Raw genomic sequence first — 19,333 nt, forward strand, 5'->3', positions numbered from 1 at the left:
ATTAGCCTGTCTGCATAACATGCAACACTGCCACAGCCTTAAACCGCCACCAATATAAACCCACCAGAAAGTTAACTAGCTTCAGCCTATCAAATTTCAATGAAACAGTGAGTAAAATTAACTGGAGTACTCTGAAATCCCTACCATTGGACAAAGCTGTTGAATTATTCAATTTTACATTCCTAAACATCCTCAGTAGAATGGCCCCCTTCGAAACAAGAGAATAAAAACAAATAATGCAATATGGCTTTCTAGAGAAACCAAACAACTTATGACCACAAGAGACAGAATATGGAAAAAAATGGCAGAAAAGTAAAAATCCCATGGAAATCCAGCTCTTTAAACTGCTCCACAACCAAGTAAAATGTCTAGTCATTAAAGATAAAAAAAAAAAAAAACAATACTTTCATCTCCAAAATTACTATAACCATAACCCAAAAAGATTTTGGAACTCAGTTTCTACTCTACTAAACTTTGGCACCAAAAGCAACCCCTGCCCAAATTCTGACAAAACTCCTGGTGAACTCGCTTCACTTTTCAATTCCTACTTTATAAGACTATATCCAAACTCTCTGCCTCCTTTCCTTAAACTAGTCATAACAACAACTTAGTAACTCATTTCTCATCAACGAACTCTTCTCCCCAGCCTTTTACTTAGTGTCCTAGTCCTACTTCCTCTATAACTAAGCTCTTACTAAAACTCAAACTCGGTAGTACTGCCCAACATAACTTGCCCCCTGAGTACCTACAAATGTCAGCCAGATCTATCAGCTACCTCATCAGTATTTTACTAAACAAATCTATCCAAGAATCCCATGTACCCTCCATCTGGAAAAAAGCCTACATCATACCCTTAAATAAAGGCGGCAACAACACAGAAATGTCAAATGTCTGCCCTATTGCCATACTATCCCCTATATCTAAAATAATGGAAAAATGCATTCAAACTCAACAAAACCAACTCAGCATGGCTTTCAACCTGGTCATAGCACTATAACTGCTCTCCTGTCCTCTTTGAACACTGTCAACCTCAATCACAATGATGGAAAACTCATCTCTGCACTATTCCTCAATCTCTCAAAGGCCGTTGACACTATTTACCATTCTCTCCTCCTTTCTAAGCTCTCACACCTAGGCATTTCTTGAATGGTTTACAAACTATCTTACAAACAGACAACAATCTACCAAATAGCTACATGTCCTCTCACCTTTTCTTACTGTTGCCACTGGAGTTCCCCAAGGATCTATCTTGGGTCCTCTTATTTTCAGTCTTTTCATTAATGACTTTCAATTTGCTATCACTCATGGATCTGTAGTACAATACGCAGATGATTCCACTATTATCTGCTCCAGCACCTCAGAAACAGAACTTCTGACCATGACCCAAAACACTTTCTCCATTATGAAAATGTGGATGACCAATAATGACCTTGCCCTTAACCCCAACAAAACCAAACTCCTAATCTTTACACCCAATAAAAGCACTACTCTTAAGAAATCAAACTTTATCATCTACTCATCTAACAAAACCACCACAGAGGTAGTTCCCCACATCAAGTTACTCGATGTTACTGTAGATGATAACTTAACTTTCGACCAACACACCCATAATAATATTAAAAAACAAACACAAAAAACTTGGTACCCTTTACAGACATAAACACTTTTTAAACTACCCCACAAGAAAAACACTTGTCTGATCTTTTCTCCTACCTTCTGTCCTCTACTGTGCCCCATTCTTACAAACATCCAGTCCTGCCTAAAAAGTAAGATGGACACCTGTTACAATAAGATTGCTACATTTGTGACCTATGCAAATTATCCTTTCCAAACTGCCCCTCCTTACAATCCTTGAACTGGCTTGAACTCCCACAATACCTCACATATATACAACTATCTACAACACACAAGCTTATATACAAAGCTCTGGAGTGGCCAGCCCTCAGCTCCTTTCTAACTCTCTATCAACCAAACCATCATCTCAGATCTGAAAATCAATCTCTCATCCAAGTAAGTAGACCGAAACTCCCTGCAGGTCAGTATCTCTACTCTTTCACTATAGTCAAACTGTGGAATGCTCTTCCATCTCATCTCTGAACCATTAATAGTGCCTCCTTATTCAAAAAGTGTTTACATCAATATCTCTCTTCTCAATGGTTTTGCCCATGTACCATCTCCAACTCCTCAATAACCTGATTTCCTGATTGACCCCTTCTAACCCAATACTCGTCTTTTCTCCCTTCTTATGTCACCCTTGGAAATCTATCTATACCCAATTTTGCCTCACATGGAATATGAAAACTAGTGCAGTTACCTACTCTTGTTTATGCATACTATATAAGGAACTCTGAATAGTCCATCTGTTTAAAATGGGTTCAGGCACCTAGGCAGCAAAACATTTTCCTGTGGTACATTGGGTTGGGGATTCATGGCTGAAGTCACATTCAGGTGCAGAGAAATATGGCTGTTGTGAATTATCTGTGGGCAAAGAAAAGCACACACTGCCATGCCTACAGCTTTACTAACCAAGTGCATGGGGGAAAAAGAAGTAATAAATGCTGTGCTCAGTGTTGCAGCATAGAGGAAATATTGCATACTTTTGTAATCACATTGATGCTCCAGTATGCATTTTAGGTAATGTTCAGTGGACACTGTGAAAGGGCTAGTGATCCACACATACACCAATTATAAAGGCATTGCCCATTGTGTACTGCACTTTACTGCCACTGATATGCCCACTGACCAGCCTGTTGCTGAAGCCCGCCATACTGCCTGCTGTCTCATGTCACACTGCAAGGCCATGGACATCATTTTCCCTCTGCGCATTTGGTTATTAAAGCGGTGGGCATAGCACTGCTCTCTTATCATTGCCAACAGGGAATTTGAAAAAGCTATATTTCTCTACAGTTGAATGTGTCTCCAACCAAATACACCACAGGGAAATGAGTCACTGCCTAGGTGTCTGAACCCATTAAAAATGTATTATATTATTGTATATGGGTATCGCTTATCTGTATTCTTTGTTAAACTCTTTATATATTGATACCCTGCCATGAATAAAAGTTGATTTCTTAACTACTAGTCAAATAATTGTACAATGTTCCAAGCTATTCTCCTGTTTGATACACTTTTTGTAACTTAGCTATATTTTAGAAACTCTTGTTTAACATATTTCTGTTATCTTGTATTATGTTGTGGAGCTTTTCTCCCCAGGCCTCCACTAAAAATGGGCTCATTTCAACCCAATGGACTTACCCGTTTACAGGCAAATAAATAAATAAATAAATAAATAAAATTTAAACTGTTAAATATGCAATTCCTCTGTCTTTCTTTTGGTTAAGTATCATATGTTTTGATTGACCAAGTGTTGATTTTCCATCTGCATGTGGCTTGATCTCTGTTGTTGACTTTTTGCACAAGTTCACGTGGAAGCCATCTCCTTTCTTTTTTGTCAATAGTCCTTTAGCATATTTAACAAAACTACAAACTATGAAAAGTCTAGATAAAGCTAACTGCACAAAACATTGACAATAGTAAAGGATTTCAGCAACTTTCCGATAATAACACAATATAGCAAAAAGTTTGCAACAACAAGACCATATTTACTGCACTTTTCACAAGCAATAAATCAAACTGACAAGAGTAAAAGACAGAAATGTTGCAAGCTGTTTTCCCCCTTATCCGCACTGACAGGAAAGACAATGGACAGTTTTTACTGAAATAATGCAAGCAAAACTGACTACTAGTTTGCAAACAATAACATAAATGTATCAGTCTTGCTTCAGATAACTAGTAATATGTAGACTGTATCTGCCCATAGCAGTATATTTCAGTTGTTAAAAACAGTAAAGCAACAAGTGCCATCCTTCTCCCCAATAACCACACTGGTGATATCAACTATATTTAAATAAGGAAATGCAAACAATACTGTCCATAGTAAAGTATTTTATCTTGTCTCAAATAATATGGTGATAAATTCCTAATTCTCAGTAATCACACTTGGTATGGTAGATATTATTGACTGATAAGTAAGGGAAATATTGCAATACTAATGTATTTCAGTCTAGTTCAAGCAACATACAACAAGCAAGCTTCAACCCCATGCCCACAGTTGAACTGAGTATGATGGATTGACTGTGATGGATATGACTGACTGCTCATCTCAGAGAAAGAGTGCCCACAGTAATACATTTTGGCCTGTTTTTAACAATGTACAACCAGCAAGCATCTTCACCCTTCAGTAACCATGCTTGCTGTATTTACCAGGCGCATGAACTACAACTCACATTAAAGAAATACAGCCCATAATAATGTACTACCTACAGCAGGCACAGCTGGTCTAATTACAGTGTCTCAAATGGTGGAGATATTGCCAGTACTAATGTGTTTCATCTTGTTTCAAACAATTGGTAATAATCACAAATGGCAGGGTATGGCTTTTATGACTGACAGTTCAGGTGAGATAAATATGGCCCAAAATATTTTTCAGCTTCTTTCAGACAATACATTCACTAAATGTAAGCCATACTATCCTGCCAAGCTGTATGCATTACAGAGAACAGGCTGAAAGAAAACAACAAGGGCAATACTATGCCATATTACAAAGTATTAGCAACTAAAGAGATAGGATATTACCTAGAAATTTTAGTAATTTAAACACTCAAAGAAGTTCCAATGAATTAAGAAGCTTTCCCATTACAGCACAAATGTGATCAGTTTATGAAATGGCACTATTCCCTGCAGGTAGACAAAAAGTCTGTAATGCTATATGTCTCAGCAGTACTTCCCTTTACATGGAGTAGGAAGCAGGACTGTACACTGTCTATGTCTATCTATCCATGTGTCTATTTATCATCTATCTACACACACATACACACACACACACACACACACACACACACACACACACACACACACGCACGCACGCACACACACACACACACACACACACACACACACACACACACACACACACACACACACACACACACACACACACACACACACACACATTGATTAGCTGAATTAAAGAAATTCAGCATACCCAGTAATATAATCTAGCTGGTTTCGAAAAACAATTTGAAAAAAGATTTTTTTCCAGATATACAAGAGTTGAGGATGATGATCACCTAAAACCAATGTCTTTTTTTAACCCAAATACCCTTGATATCCTTGATATGAACATTTCACTAGTGCCAGACAGACTCATGGACAAAAAACAAACATAGACACACTGGGAAATTGAATCTCTGCTAAAACATATATAGCAGGTTCACAGAACAAAACAATAATTGAATGATATTGTATCTATTGGAATTGAAATGTTTGGCCTAACAGCACCTGATGTCAGGCAACTCTTGCCAGTAAAACAATTAATTAAAAAATAACATTTTGTGTAGGAACCAGCTATAATGTTGACCCAAGTTTTAACTGAAGGTAGTGGATCAACAATAAAAACACATTCTGATTTCCAAAACTGCAGACTGGTGAAGACATGTGGAAAAAGAGGCAGAGGATGAGCTTGGGAAATGAGTAAAGCGTTTTTATGTCAAATGCAAATCCCAAAAGTGTGAATGGTGAGCACAAATAATAAATGCCTGACTACACATATGACTTCATTTCCTGTGTTATGGGTACTATTCATTATATTATGGGCTTCAAAATATTTGGACTAAACTACACATCACGGAGCCCATAAGAACTATTTTCCTTCATGACTTTACTCACCATAGAACACAGTGGAGGTCTAAAATCTCATTATTTTCTCCTACTATAACAACCTCTGAGTACTAATTCTAAGAGTCATTAACAGACAGATTATGCCAGTATCTATGTCCCAATAGATATCTCCTGAATATGATGATTATTACAAAATGGTGGTGCTTTATTAATGTAATCCATAGTTATGGTCTATGCATTTTTGTGGTATAGATACTGGTTAAGATGATTCATTTGCATAGATTCTGTATGCAGTTTATCAACTGTATGGCTCTAATTATTATTGTAATAACTGGTATACTTCAATAACCGCATCCTCACGCATTTAAACTATCTAGCTTAGGTATCCAATTATTGCTGTGATTGCTACGGGGGACATCTGGCTGTATGTCTTTGTTTGCTTGTCTTATGTATAAAATTTCATAATTACATATGTTCTGGCTTACTGACCTATGTGAAATGCAGGCTGCAAAATATTAATTTTGGGTATATTACTTTCCATCTAGTCAACTAAAGATTTTCTTAAATATCTATAGTAAAGAAATTTCCCTAAAACAGTTTGTAGCTTGTTACAATAATGGAACCACATGTATGAACAATTCAGTCTTTTTCCTCTAGATTTTAGTAAACAAAATTTTTATGACAGTGTTTTTTGGAGTGGAACACGATATTAAATTATGAGAATAATAATTATTAAATGCCAGCCAAGGCTGATTCTATAAGTAATTTGAAGCTTTTCTTCTAGGGATATAACACATATATATATATATATATATATATATATATATATATATATATATATATATAGATAGATAGATAGATAGATATAGATATATTAAAAAAAACAAGATGGCACCAAGAATGGCAGCCTCAGTTCAGTGCTCTCTAGTATTCTGTTTATTTTCATTTGTCCTGTTGTTTGGTGTTCACCTGTAATTAAGTATACTCATGAAGAATTGTTAAATATTTGGCAGTTTATTTCATGCAATTTGACACCAGATTTTTCAAATTAAGAAATGTTTTGGAGATCCTAGCTGGAGGAGCAGCAGCTGTGAGAAGTAGAGGTGACACAGGCACCACAAATGGGGGAAACAAGGTGGTACACTGGCTAGGCTGTGACAGGGAGGTTCTGGAATGGTACTCCCAAGTTTGCATCTGGCAAACCTCCGCTCCCTATGCAACAAGAAGGATGAACGATTATTTCTCAATGAAATGCAGTAGGATTTTTCACTTTCTTCTGTACTGTGTTTCACAGAAACCTGGCTAAGTGAATCCATTCCAGACTCTGCATTACATTTGCCTGGTTTTCAACTTTACAGAGCGGACAGAGTAATGGAGACATCAGTGCTTTTTACTACAGGTTTGATAAGCCTGAGGCTACAAGCAACATTGTTACCAGCTCTGTCAGTGCTCAGACTTACATGACTCTTTCTTCCACACATTCTCACATTCAGCCTGCATTAATTATCTCTGAGGAGGATGTGTATCATTTTTGTAAAAGACAGCAAATTAAGAAAGCAGCTGGTCCTGATGGAGTTTCACCCTCTTGTTTAAAAACATGTGTTGATCAACTGGCTCCAGTTTTTACTCAGATTTTTAATAAATCATTAGAGCTGTGTGAAGTTTCCTTATGTTTCAAACAAGCCATAATCATTCCAGTGCCTAAAAATGCATAACAGGACTGAATGACTACAGGCCTCTTGCTTTGACATCAGTGGTCATGAAGACTTTTGAGACGCTGGTGTTAGCTTACTTGAAGGATATTACAGCTTCCACAATCGAACCCCTTCAGTTTGCTTATCAAGATAACCAGGCAGTAGATGATACAGTTAACACAGGCCTGTACTATATCTTGCAACATCTTGACAACCCAGGAACATATGCGAGGATTCTGTTTGTGGACTTTAGCTCTGCATTTAATACAATAATTCCAGAACTTCTTCACTTGAAACTCTCCCAGATTTCGATTCCTGCTTCCACCTGTCAATGGATCACCAACTTTCTAACCAATAGCAAACAGCAGGTGAAACTGGGGAAATTTACATCTATCAAAACCAATAGACAGTGCTGCGTAGAAATACAAGTCCAGATACACAAATCACATCAAAAATTGAATGCAAAGCTTTCGCGTTAACCACCCTTCATCAGTACATAAAAAACACATTTCCTTTTCATTTTTAAATAGGAAACAATTAAAGTCACATGTCACAGCCAGCCTAACATCATGAAATAACAATTATAAACATTTAAAACAACAGTACCTAAAACCTACTTAAAATGTATATAAGAAGCATATGAACTCACATTTTTAAATGATACAAATACATAATAAAAGCAATAAAAATATATCTATATTATATATTTTCTCTTTGTCTTTTTATCAACACCGGCTTCAAACTAACAGCGTTATTTAAACCTGGTTTAACATCTGCCTGAAATCTAATAATCCATTCATACTCCTTCAACTCCAAGGTATTATTCATATCACCTCCCCTACTTCCCATATTCACTGTATATATTCCCCTAAACTTAATCTTATGGGTACTATTATTCTCAGAGATATGTCTGCTCAATGCATTTGTAACTATATTTCTTCTAATCTCTGATTTATGCTCCGCTATCCGCTCTCTTAGTTTCCTGGTGGTCTTGCCCACATAAAATGATGTACATGGTATGCATGTAGCTAGGTGTACTACTTGGGTCATATCACAGTTCACAGAAGTCTTGAAGTGAATGTTTTTTTAGTTACAGGATGTTTAAAATTGTCTGTCTCATCATATATATCACTGCAACAACTACAGTTAAAACATTTTTTGTCCCTGTTTTTTTTGTTGGACTTTTTCCTTTACTTCTTTAAAATCCTTATAACATAATTTCTGTTTTAATGTTTCAGAATTTCTATAGGAAAATTGTGGCCTCTCCTATAATAATTTCTGTTTTAATGTTTCAGAATTTCTATAGGAAAATTGTGGTCTCTCTCCTATTATATTTTTGATCTCAGGCATAGCCATTAATATTATCCAGTTTTTTCTATTATATAACGTACATCTTTAGTATTAATATTAAATGTAGTAACATATCTAACTACATTTTCTTTTCTATCAAATAATTGCATTTCCTGCGTCATTTTTGCACTACAAATTGGCTTATATTTATCTGCTCTACCTCTTACAACATCCTCATATATATCATTTACAACCTGACTAGGATATCCATTCCCTTTAAACTCTTGTACCATTTCTCTAGCCTGATTCATAAAATTACTCTCCTCAGTATTAAGCTTACTAGCTCTTATTAGTTGTGCCCTCAGTATTCCCTTGAATGTATGTGGTGCATGCATGCTATTTCTATTGATGTATCTACAAATATTCACATTCTTTTTATGTAATGTAGATTCTATCCTATCTTCTTTTTTATATAATTGAATATCTAGAAACACCATGCTTTTTTCTGATGCTAACATTTTAAATTTTAAGAAGTCCATGGAGTTATTCAAATACATAATATAATTCTCTAATTCCTCCATATTAAAAACAGTCATCCATAAACCTTCTATAGAACTTGACCTTATTATTTAGTTCATTTTCTTTACTAAAAATACAGTGCTTCTCCCACTGATATAACACCAAATTAGCATATGTATTAGCTACTGGGGTGCCCATCGCCACCCCAGTCAGCTAAAGGGTCTCACAGAGATGGATAACTGGTGCCAGAGCCATGGCCTAAAGCTAAATGCCAAAAAGTGTATAGTCATCCCCTTGGGAAAAACCCACCTTATCATGAAAGGGTTCACATCTAGATCAAGAGAGGTCATTGTGCCCTCTACTCATCAGGCCCATAATTAAATACAATGCCCCATTTGGGATGGCTACATACTCCAGGGACTTAAACCTCAGCACAGAAATAAATAGGACATGCTGGAGGGACAGACTGATTTCCCAGAGGCTACCCTCACTCTGGAACAAAATCCCAATCCATGTTAGGCAGAGCCCCTCAATGACCCTCTTCAAGAGAAATCGTGGATGGGAGATCATAGGTTTACCCCTGGGATCACTTCTGTGTCCCTTCTAGACAGAGGCACAGTAAGGGCTATCTTCTGGCACAGTCAACTAATCTAAACCAAACACACTCTGGCTAGGCTTATAAATGCCCTAGGGCAGATAGAAAAACATTTTTTGTTAGTATTTACTTCTAACAATGTACATATATTTTCTATTTTTATTATACTAGGGCGCTACATAAATATCTTCCTAATTTCAGTCTCAGGGGATATCAAACATTAGATAATTAAATAAAGCAATTGTTATATCATCATTCAATTGTAAATCATATATTATCATATTAACCTCTGAAATACACTTTCTGACTTCATCATAATTTATTTCTTTATCATTCAATATAACTTTAACATTTTCTATATATCTTTCTATCCATTATCACCACGGCCTCTCCTTTATGCTTGTTGCTATTATTAAACTATCATCTTTTCCAACATTCTTAACGCTTCATACTCATCATAGATAAGTTTGTATGATTTCTTCTGTTCCCCCCTTTAGTAAAAGGGCTCTTAATTCTTTCAACAACACAAAGAAAAAGGCAGTTTAAGAGGAACAAAGTTAAAAGTAATGTACTCTTATTTTCTTATCTGGGAGGCAGTTAATGCTACTGCTGAAACGTTAACAGTACCTTTTATTATTTGTATCAGCGTCAGACCAGCTTGTACTATTATCTTCTCTGGTAGCTTTAGCTGAAAGGTGAAAAGGAGTTATTTCACCTTCTGTAGCTTATCCTTATTTCCTGATTTGTCTCTACTCATTGATTGGGTGTTGTCGATGGTTGAAATTTTTTTGGACAGTAAAGTATCTAGTTGATTCTAGGTGATTTTTAACTTTTCCTTAGGTTAATAATTTTCATTTCTTGGCCAAGAGAAGATATGCCCGTTTCTAAAATCATTAACATCTTGTTGTAATTTATGCTTTTTTTTGGATTCCAATTTAGTGTCAAATAAATGCAAACGATCTAGTATTATTTGATACATCCCACTAGAATTTGCATAACAGGACATATTCAGAACATCATTCTCTAGTTTCTCTATTTCTTCTACAAGTTTTTTCTCTATTGGCTCAAAGAAACAGTTCATTAATTTCAATTTTAAATAGAGTTGCTGCCATTGCCCAAGAAGTTCTGTATAAGTATTCACATACGAGGGCATCTTCAATATTCTTAGCCCTTAAATTTTTGGCGTGATTTGTGTATCTGGACTTGTATTTATATGCAGCACTGTCTATTGGTTTTGATTGTTTGGCATTTTGGACATTACTGTGAACGTCAAGTTTAAGGGAGAGTGTTTCAGCCAGCATTATGAGTATAACTGGTATGTCGAGTACTGGGGTGAGAGAACTGAATGGTTCAGTAAAAAGATTTTTACAAATGCAGAATAACCCACTGTTACAACTAGTGTTTAATGCACATTTTTCATTGGTAACCGCTGACCAAACAACAGAGGAATTTAATAAGATGCTAGACACTCTAGAGAAAAATTACAAATGTACAAACAACTCAAATGGCAGTGGTTAAGCTTTCAAGCTTACTTGGAGTTAGGTGTTGTACCACAAGGGCTAAGAATATTGAAGATGACCTCGTATGCGAATACTTATACAGAACTTCTTGGGCAAAGGCAGCAACTCTATTTAAAATTGAGTGCAGACTATATGAGATTAATGAACAGTATCTTTGAGCCAATAGAGAAAAAACTTGTAGAAGAAATAGAGAAACTAGAGAATGATGTTCTGAATATGTCCTGTTATGCAAATTCTAGTGGGATGTATCAAATAGTACTAGATCGTTTGCATTTGTTTGACACTAAATTGGAATCCAAAAAAAGCATAAATTACAACGAGATGTTAATGATTTTAGAAATGGGCATATCTTCTCTTGGCCAAGAAAGGAAAATCAGAATTGGTTTTCTAAGAGTGGTGTTATTAACCTAAAAGGAAAAGTTAAAAATCACCTAGATCAACTAGATACTTTTGGGGCAGTACAGCCAGTCGAGGAACCACTGTCCAATCAAAATTCAACCATCTACAACACCCAATCAACGAGTAGAGACAACTTCAAAAGACATTACAAATGGGGAGGAAATCCCTTTAGAGAGTCAAAGGAATGCTTGCGCTGATAGTGCGGTACGCCCTAAGGTGAAGGAACACTATATTTTACAACTCTTATCAGGAAATAAGGATAAAGCTACAGAAGGTGAAATAACTCCTTTTTCACCTTTTCAGCTAAAGCTACCAGAGAAGATAATAGTACAACAGAAGCCATCGCTGAGGGGTCGGTCGCAACAACGGCAAATGCAACAAACAATGGCAGGGGTAAAGAGGAAGAGCAACAGTCCTGCGCTTTACAACAAGGTGGTCTGACGCTGATACAAATAATAAAAGGTACTGTTAACGTTTCAGCAGTAGCATTAACTGCCTCCCAGATAGAACTTTTGAGCAAAGGACTGAAATTCATACCTAACACTGCTGATAATACAGTGCAGGCGATTACAGATATGTAATTATTTGTTAGAAATTTAAGCCTGAAGTTAATTTTTAAGGATGTGAATTCTCATACACCAGTATGTAGAAAATGAAGTACATTTACACCTTTAACTTGTCCAATCTTAACTGCCTTTTCAGATGTTGTTGAGAAAGAATTAAGAGCCCTTTACTCTAAAGGGAACAGAAAGAAATCATACAACTTATCTTATGATGAGTATGAAGCGTTAAGAATGTTGGAAAAAGATGATAGTTTAATAATTAAGCAAGCAGATAAAGGAGGTGCAGTGGTGATAATGGATAGAGAAAGATATATAGAAAATGTTAAAGTTATATTGAATGATGTTACGACTTTTAAAGAAATAAATTATGATGAAGTCAGAAAGTGTATTTCAGAGGTTAATATGATAATATATGATTTACAATTGAATGATGATATAACAATTGCTTTATTTAATTATCTCTCTGTTCCATGTCCCAGGATACCGCAAATATATGGGATTCTGAAAATACATAAATGTTTGGATGATCCCCCCTTGAGACCTATTGTCTCAGGGGGTGGCTGGATAACTGAGCCAATTTCAAAATACTTGCAAATGAAATTAGGAAGATATTTATGTAAATGCCCTAGTATAATAAAGGATACTAATAGTTTCCTATTTGATTTACATGAATGGTATGTTAAACATGTTGAGAAGAATTTTATCTTTGTGACACTAGATATTACATCGCTCTTTACAGTAATTCCAAATGACTATGGAGTGGAGGCTGTGCGTAGTTTCCTTAATAATGAGATTAACATGCAAGCCAGGGAAATAGAAAATATGTGTACATTGTTAGAAGTAATACTAACAAAAAATGTTTTTATTTTTGATAAAACACCATACTTGCAGCTGACTGGGGTGGCGATGGGCACCCCAGTAGCTAATACATATGCTAATTTGGTGTTATATCAATGGGAGAAGCACTGTATTTTCAGTAAAGAAAATGAACTAAATAATAAGGTCAAGTTCTATAGAAGGTTTGTGGATGACTGTTTTTAATATGGAGTGGTAATATGGAGGAATTAGAGAATTATATTATGTATTTGAACAACTCCATGGACTTCTTAAAATTTAAAATGTTAGCATCAGAAGAAAGCATGGTGTTTCTAGATATTTGATTTTATAAAAAAGAAGATAGGATAGAATCTACAATACATAAAAAGAATGTGAATATTTGTAGATACATCAATAGAAATAGCATGCATGCACCACATACATTCAATGGAATACTGAGGGTGCAACTAATACGAGCTAGTAAGCTTCATACTGAGGAGAGTAATTCTATGAATCAGGCTAGAGAAATGGTACAAGAGTTTAAAGGGAATGGATATCCTAGTCAGGTTGTAAATGATATATATGAGGATGTTGTAAGAGGTAGAGCAGATAAATATAAGCCAATTTGTAGTGCAAAAATGACACAAGAAATGCAATTATTGGATAGCAAAGAAAATGTAGTTAGATATGTTACTACATTTAATATTAATACTAAAGATGTACGATATATAATAGAAAAAAGTGTATAATATTAATAGCTATGCCTGAGATCAAAAATAATAGGAGAAAGACCACAATTTTCCTATAGACATTCTGAAACATTAAAACAGAAATTATGTTATAAGGATTTTAAAGAAGTAAAGGAAAATGTCCAACAAAAAATAGGGACAAAAAATATTATAAGTGTAGTTGTTGCAGTGATATATATGATGAGACAGACAATTTTAAACATCCTGTAACTAAAGAAACATTCACTTCAAGACTTCTGTGAACTGTAATACGACCCAAGTAGTAGACCTAGCTACATGCATACCATGTACATCATTTTATGTGGGCAAGACCACCAGGAAGCTAAGAGAGCGGATAGCGGAGCATAAATCAGAGATTAGAAGAAATATAGTTACAAATGCATTGAGCAGACATATCTCTGAGAATAATAGTACCCATAAGTTTAAGTTTAGGGGAATAGATACAGTGAATATGGGAAGTAGGGGAGGTGATATGAATAATACCTTGGAGTTGAAGGAGTATGAATGGATTATTAGATTTCAGGCAGATGTTAAACCAGGTTTAAATAATGCTGTTAGTTTCAAGCCGGTGTTGATAACAAGACAAAGAGAAAATATATAATATAGATATAGTTTTATTGCTTTTATTATGTATTTGTATAATTTAAAAATGTGTGTTCATATGCTTCTTATATACATTTTAAGTAGGTTTTAGGTACTGTTGTTTTAAATGTTCATAATTATTTCATGATGTTAGGCTGGCTGTGACATGTGACTTTAATTGTTCCCTATTTAGAAATGAAAAGGAAATGTGTTTTTTATGTACTGATGAAGGGTGGTTAACCCAAAAGCTTTGCATTATATTTTTGGCATGATTTGTGTATCTGAAATTTACATCTAACTATCTCATAATCAATAAAGGTGCCCCAAGGGATTTGTGCTTCCTCACTGCTATTCTCTCTACACTAATAGCTACACCTCTAAGGCCCCCTCTGTCAAACTTATTAAACATGCAAATGATACAACTATCATCGGGCTCATCAGGAATGGTGATGAGTCTGCATACAGATGGGAGGATGAGCAGCTGGCCCTTTGGTGTAGTCAGAATAATCTGAAACTGAGCACTTTTAAAACTGTGGAGATGACAGTGGACTTTAGGAGTGGTGCTGCAATATTATCTCCCCTCTTTATATTTAATACTGCTGTGTCAGTTGTGGAATCCTTCAAGTTTTTGGGATCTACAATCTCCTGGAACTTGAAGTGGGAGGCCAATGTAGGGTCCATCATAAAAAAAGGCACAACAGCGAATGTACTTTCTGTGACAGGTGAAGAAGTTCAACCTCCAATAGGAACTGTTGATTCAGTTCTGTACAGCAGTCATTGAGTCTGTTCTCAGCTCATCCATAACAGTGTGGTTTGGATCTCTGTCTAATCATGACAAAAGTAAGTTACATTGAATAGTCAGGTCTGCCAAAATTATCATGGGTGCTAGTTTGCCCCCCTTACAGGACCTGTACTATTCCAGAGTCATGAAAAGTCTGATCAAAGTTTCAAAACTTTGAAACCCATATGGCTGAGACCATATGATCAAAGTTTTGAAACTTCAAAAACTTTGAATTGAGATCGCTATACAGTGTGGAATGGGCGATTTACTGTTCTCCTCACTGTAGTGCGATCTCGGAGTTGGTATATTTAAATAGCAGGGAGAGTGGGGGGGGGGCAAGGAGGCTTGACCCCCTTGCCAAAATGTAAAGGTAAAGTTTTTTTTTTTTGAGTGTTTTTGTTCTCCTTTTGAAGTTTCAAAACTTCGATCAAACAAAATAGAACCATATAGATAGATAGACAGACAGATAGATAGATAGACAGACAGATAGATAGATAGATAGATACAGACAGATAGATAGATAGATAGATAGATAGATAGATAGATAGATAGATAGACAGACAGATAGATAGACAGACAGACAGACAGACAGATAGATAGATAGATAGATAGATAGATAGATAGATAGATAGATAGACAGACAGACAGATAGATAGACAGACAGATAGATAGATAGACAGACAGACAGACAGATAGATAGACAGACAGACAGACAGACAGACAGACAGATAGATAGACAGACAGACAGACAGATAGATAGATAGATAGATAGATAGATAGATAGATAGATAGATAGACAGACAGATAGACATATAGATAGACAGACAGACAGACAGATAGACAGACAGACAGACAGACAGATAGATAGATAGATAGATAGATAGATAGATAGATAGATAGATAGATAGACAGACAGACAGATAGATAGATAGATAGATAGATAGATAGATAGATAGATAGATAGATAGATAGCTATACAAATATATATATATATATATATATATATAGATATATAAACCACTTTTTCACCAATAAAGCATGCAAACAAACAAATTGTAAGGTCCAAATAGATAATTGCTCTGCTTGTGTTTTACCTGTTAGGCAATACTTTTCTAGCTTTGTACACTGAGGAAAAGAATTCAGCAAATTTAGTGGAAATGTAAGGGTGTATTATTTATGGAAGAAAGCAGCAATGCACATAGTTTGTATCTAAACAGAAAAAAATGTGGAAATTCTTTATTCCATGTAATACTAACAAAAAACATCTTCTGAAGAAATTTCCCAGCAGTTATTGCAAAATTAATGTTAAAGAAAAAGGACAAATTTTGGAAAACTTATCTGATTGCACCAGTATGGTGTAAACTGGTACTGTTCTTCAAACTGTGGAAGTTGCATATACTTTTGTATTGTGGTAAGGAAGATATTACCATGGCTCTTTTCATTATGGTGGTATACAGAAACATGAAGGATGATCTCTAATATTAAGGCCAAAAGGCAGAACTGCTTGGAAATTGAACATTAGAACATATTTTATGGCTAGTTTACCTATAATGCATGCTAAGATTGCTTTAAAGATCTTCAACACTGCTTTTCCTCTGAACATCTTTCACATGGCATAATTCATGTCAAACATCCTTATTTTTCAGTTGCTAACACCAGCATATAGGTTTCCTTTTATAACTGCTGTCTGCAATACATTGTAGTTGTGTAAATTAGAGTATTTTCAGTTCTTCTTGACATTTTTCCAGGATTTCAAACTTAATATACACAAATAAGCTTTAAAAGTTATTCTATTTACAAGAATTTAAAATTGCACATTGACCTGTTTTATGCTTGCTGCAGTTTGTACATTTCTTTCTTAATTCTCCAGGAGGCATTGTCATAGTTTCACCCAAATGTATTAAAGTTCTTTGTTGTAAACATAAATCACCATTACTGGGAAAGGGCTTCTCTAAGAGTGGTTGATGTTCATTTCTCTGTGTATTATTTCCCTTATTCTGTTTCCCCAGTGTTATTATTCACCAAATCTTTAGCATTTTAGTTGTGAAAATGTGAAATCACAATTTGTCAGGGCAGTATATTAACATTTTCAGGGTATTCCTACTTCTCCTGTTGTAGGACTAAGGAGTCAGTAGATTTAAATAAAAGATATGTAGACAAAGCCTCCATGATGATGGGTAAAAGACTATTTGAATCATGTGCAAAGGTTGTTTATGGAGAGTTGTGTTATTAAGCAGTTGTACAGTTAGGGTTTTGGGTGGTAGGGAGCAGGTCATTTCAAGGTGAAACTAATGAAAGAAAATGCTTTACAAATTCTCCTTATAAAATGTAAAATATAACACTGTTCTGTAGTATACAATTTTTATATAAAACAGGCACGTTAAAATGCCTGCCTAACATGTATTGCCATGTGACTATCTATTGCTCTATGTTATACCGTGGCATTTACCTCTTTATTGCCCCTGGTTGTCTGAAGGGAGAGACTGAATAAGTACGTAATCACAAATGGCTTCAATTGTCACACCTCTTATTACCCTCAAAATGTAACAAAGCTTACGTAGATGGACTATTATTCTATTCAGTCCTGTAACACGTGTTCCTTAATCCACCACATTCCTGCTTAAGAACTTGGGTCTTTTGGATCCTGCCAATCTAGTGTTGTTGCCCTGCAGAAATACATGCACATGGCTTTTTTCCTTCTTGCCTTTTGTACAGGCTGATGGTATCATCCTTGTAATCTGTCTTCTGCAAGTATTATGGCCATTTTTTTTAAATATATATTTAAATTCTGTACATCAGATCAGCGCTGCAGAGAATAGTACAGGCAGTTAGATGTGGTCATACCACCACTCAGTAGTTGTAATCAGTGAAACATACTACGCTTACAGTGTGTCCAGAAATTAATAAAAGGGGAAAGAAAATGTACTTCTGCACTGCCAAGCTCTCCTCTGGGAAGTGCTTAATTGGAAATTCTGAGCTGTCTTGCAGTGACTCTTGCACTCTTGGGGATTTTGACTGCAACAGACGAGACAGATAGCAATTTGTGACACTTGTTTTAATAGTGTGGCCTGTCAGGTGGTTGTGATCTGCCTCACTAGGATGTGATACTTTCATTGGTGGTGTGAATGTGACATGCCATTGGAAATGTGACTAGTTTAATTAATGACAAGCACTTGAAAGAAGGTGCCCTGCTCTTTTTCACTAATGTGCTTTGGTTCCTCATTAATCTTTTGATGCTTCGTATGTTCTATTGAGAATCACTGATTATAATAATTAGTTCATCAAACTTAATGAGGTGCCATACATTGTAGAGTTCTATTTTTTCTAATTTCATGTTATGGTTTCCTGATATGCTTTTGACATCAGCATTAGTGTTTTAAAAAATAATGTGATAACAGAATAAATGTGAGCTTTACTATGGAGGAGTCAGGAGATATGCCATATTTTATTCCATACCTAACACTGATAATGTCTGCATCACTGATAAAGGAAGGACCATAAACATTTGAAAAATTGATTGGCATACACACAAATTCCACACCACAATTCAACAAACTCAGATGCTAGCAAAGTCTAAAAAAAAGAGAACCTATTCATTATGCCATATGACAGCAGGGACAGTTACATGGAACTTTGTAAACCATACCGTATAACTAAGAAACTAATTATGCTTGTGTGTGTCTGTTCCTCCCTGACGTTCACACAATTTTTGTCTTTGCCAATAAACACCAACACAACCTTTACCTTTGACTTCCATCAATAATAGATGATCAGGATTCTACCTGCATTACAGTTTGATTCTATCAGTAGCATTTGTTCGCTGGAAGTTTTACACAAATGTTTCCTTTGCCTTCCACCCACAATATATGTAATCAGGATTTTACCTGCATTCCATTTGACTCTATAAGTAGCATTTGTTCTGCAGGAGATTTTTGCACAACCATTTACACTTCCTTCCATCCAGAATAGATAATCAGGAGTTTACCTGCAGTACAATTTCATTCTGTAAGCAGCATTTGCTCTTTGAGAGTTGGAGTCAATTATATTGGTTTACATTTGACAACTTTTCTAACAAATTTACATTTTCATGAAATGCTGAAGCCAGCAGTTCTGGTTTACTTTAACACAATGAAAAATGTACGGCAG

General features: G+C 35.5%; 1 protein-coding gene across 3 annotated transcripts in view; it reads right to left on the bottom strand.

Moving 5' to 3' along the window:
• Positions 1-19,333, bottom strand: part of MYO18B (myosin XVIIIB) — a 2,352,406-nt gene that overhangs the window by 1,477,062 nt on the left and 856,011 nt on the right. The window lies entirely within an intron of this gene.

The sequence above is a fragment of the Protopterus annectens genome, chromosome 4.part0 (assembly GCF_019279795.1).
Source record: "Protopterus annectens isolate FY-2018-M chromosome 4.part0, PAN1.0, whole genome shotgun sequence".
Taxonomy (NCBI): Eukaryota; Metazoa; Chordata; order Ceratodontiformes; family Protopteridae; genus Protopterus; species Protopterus annectens.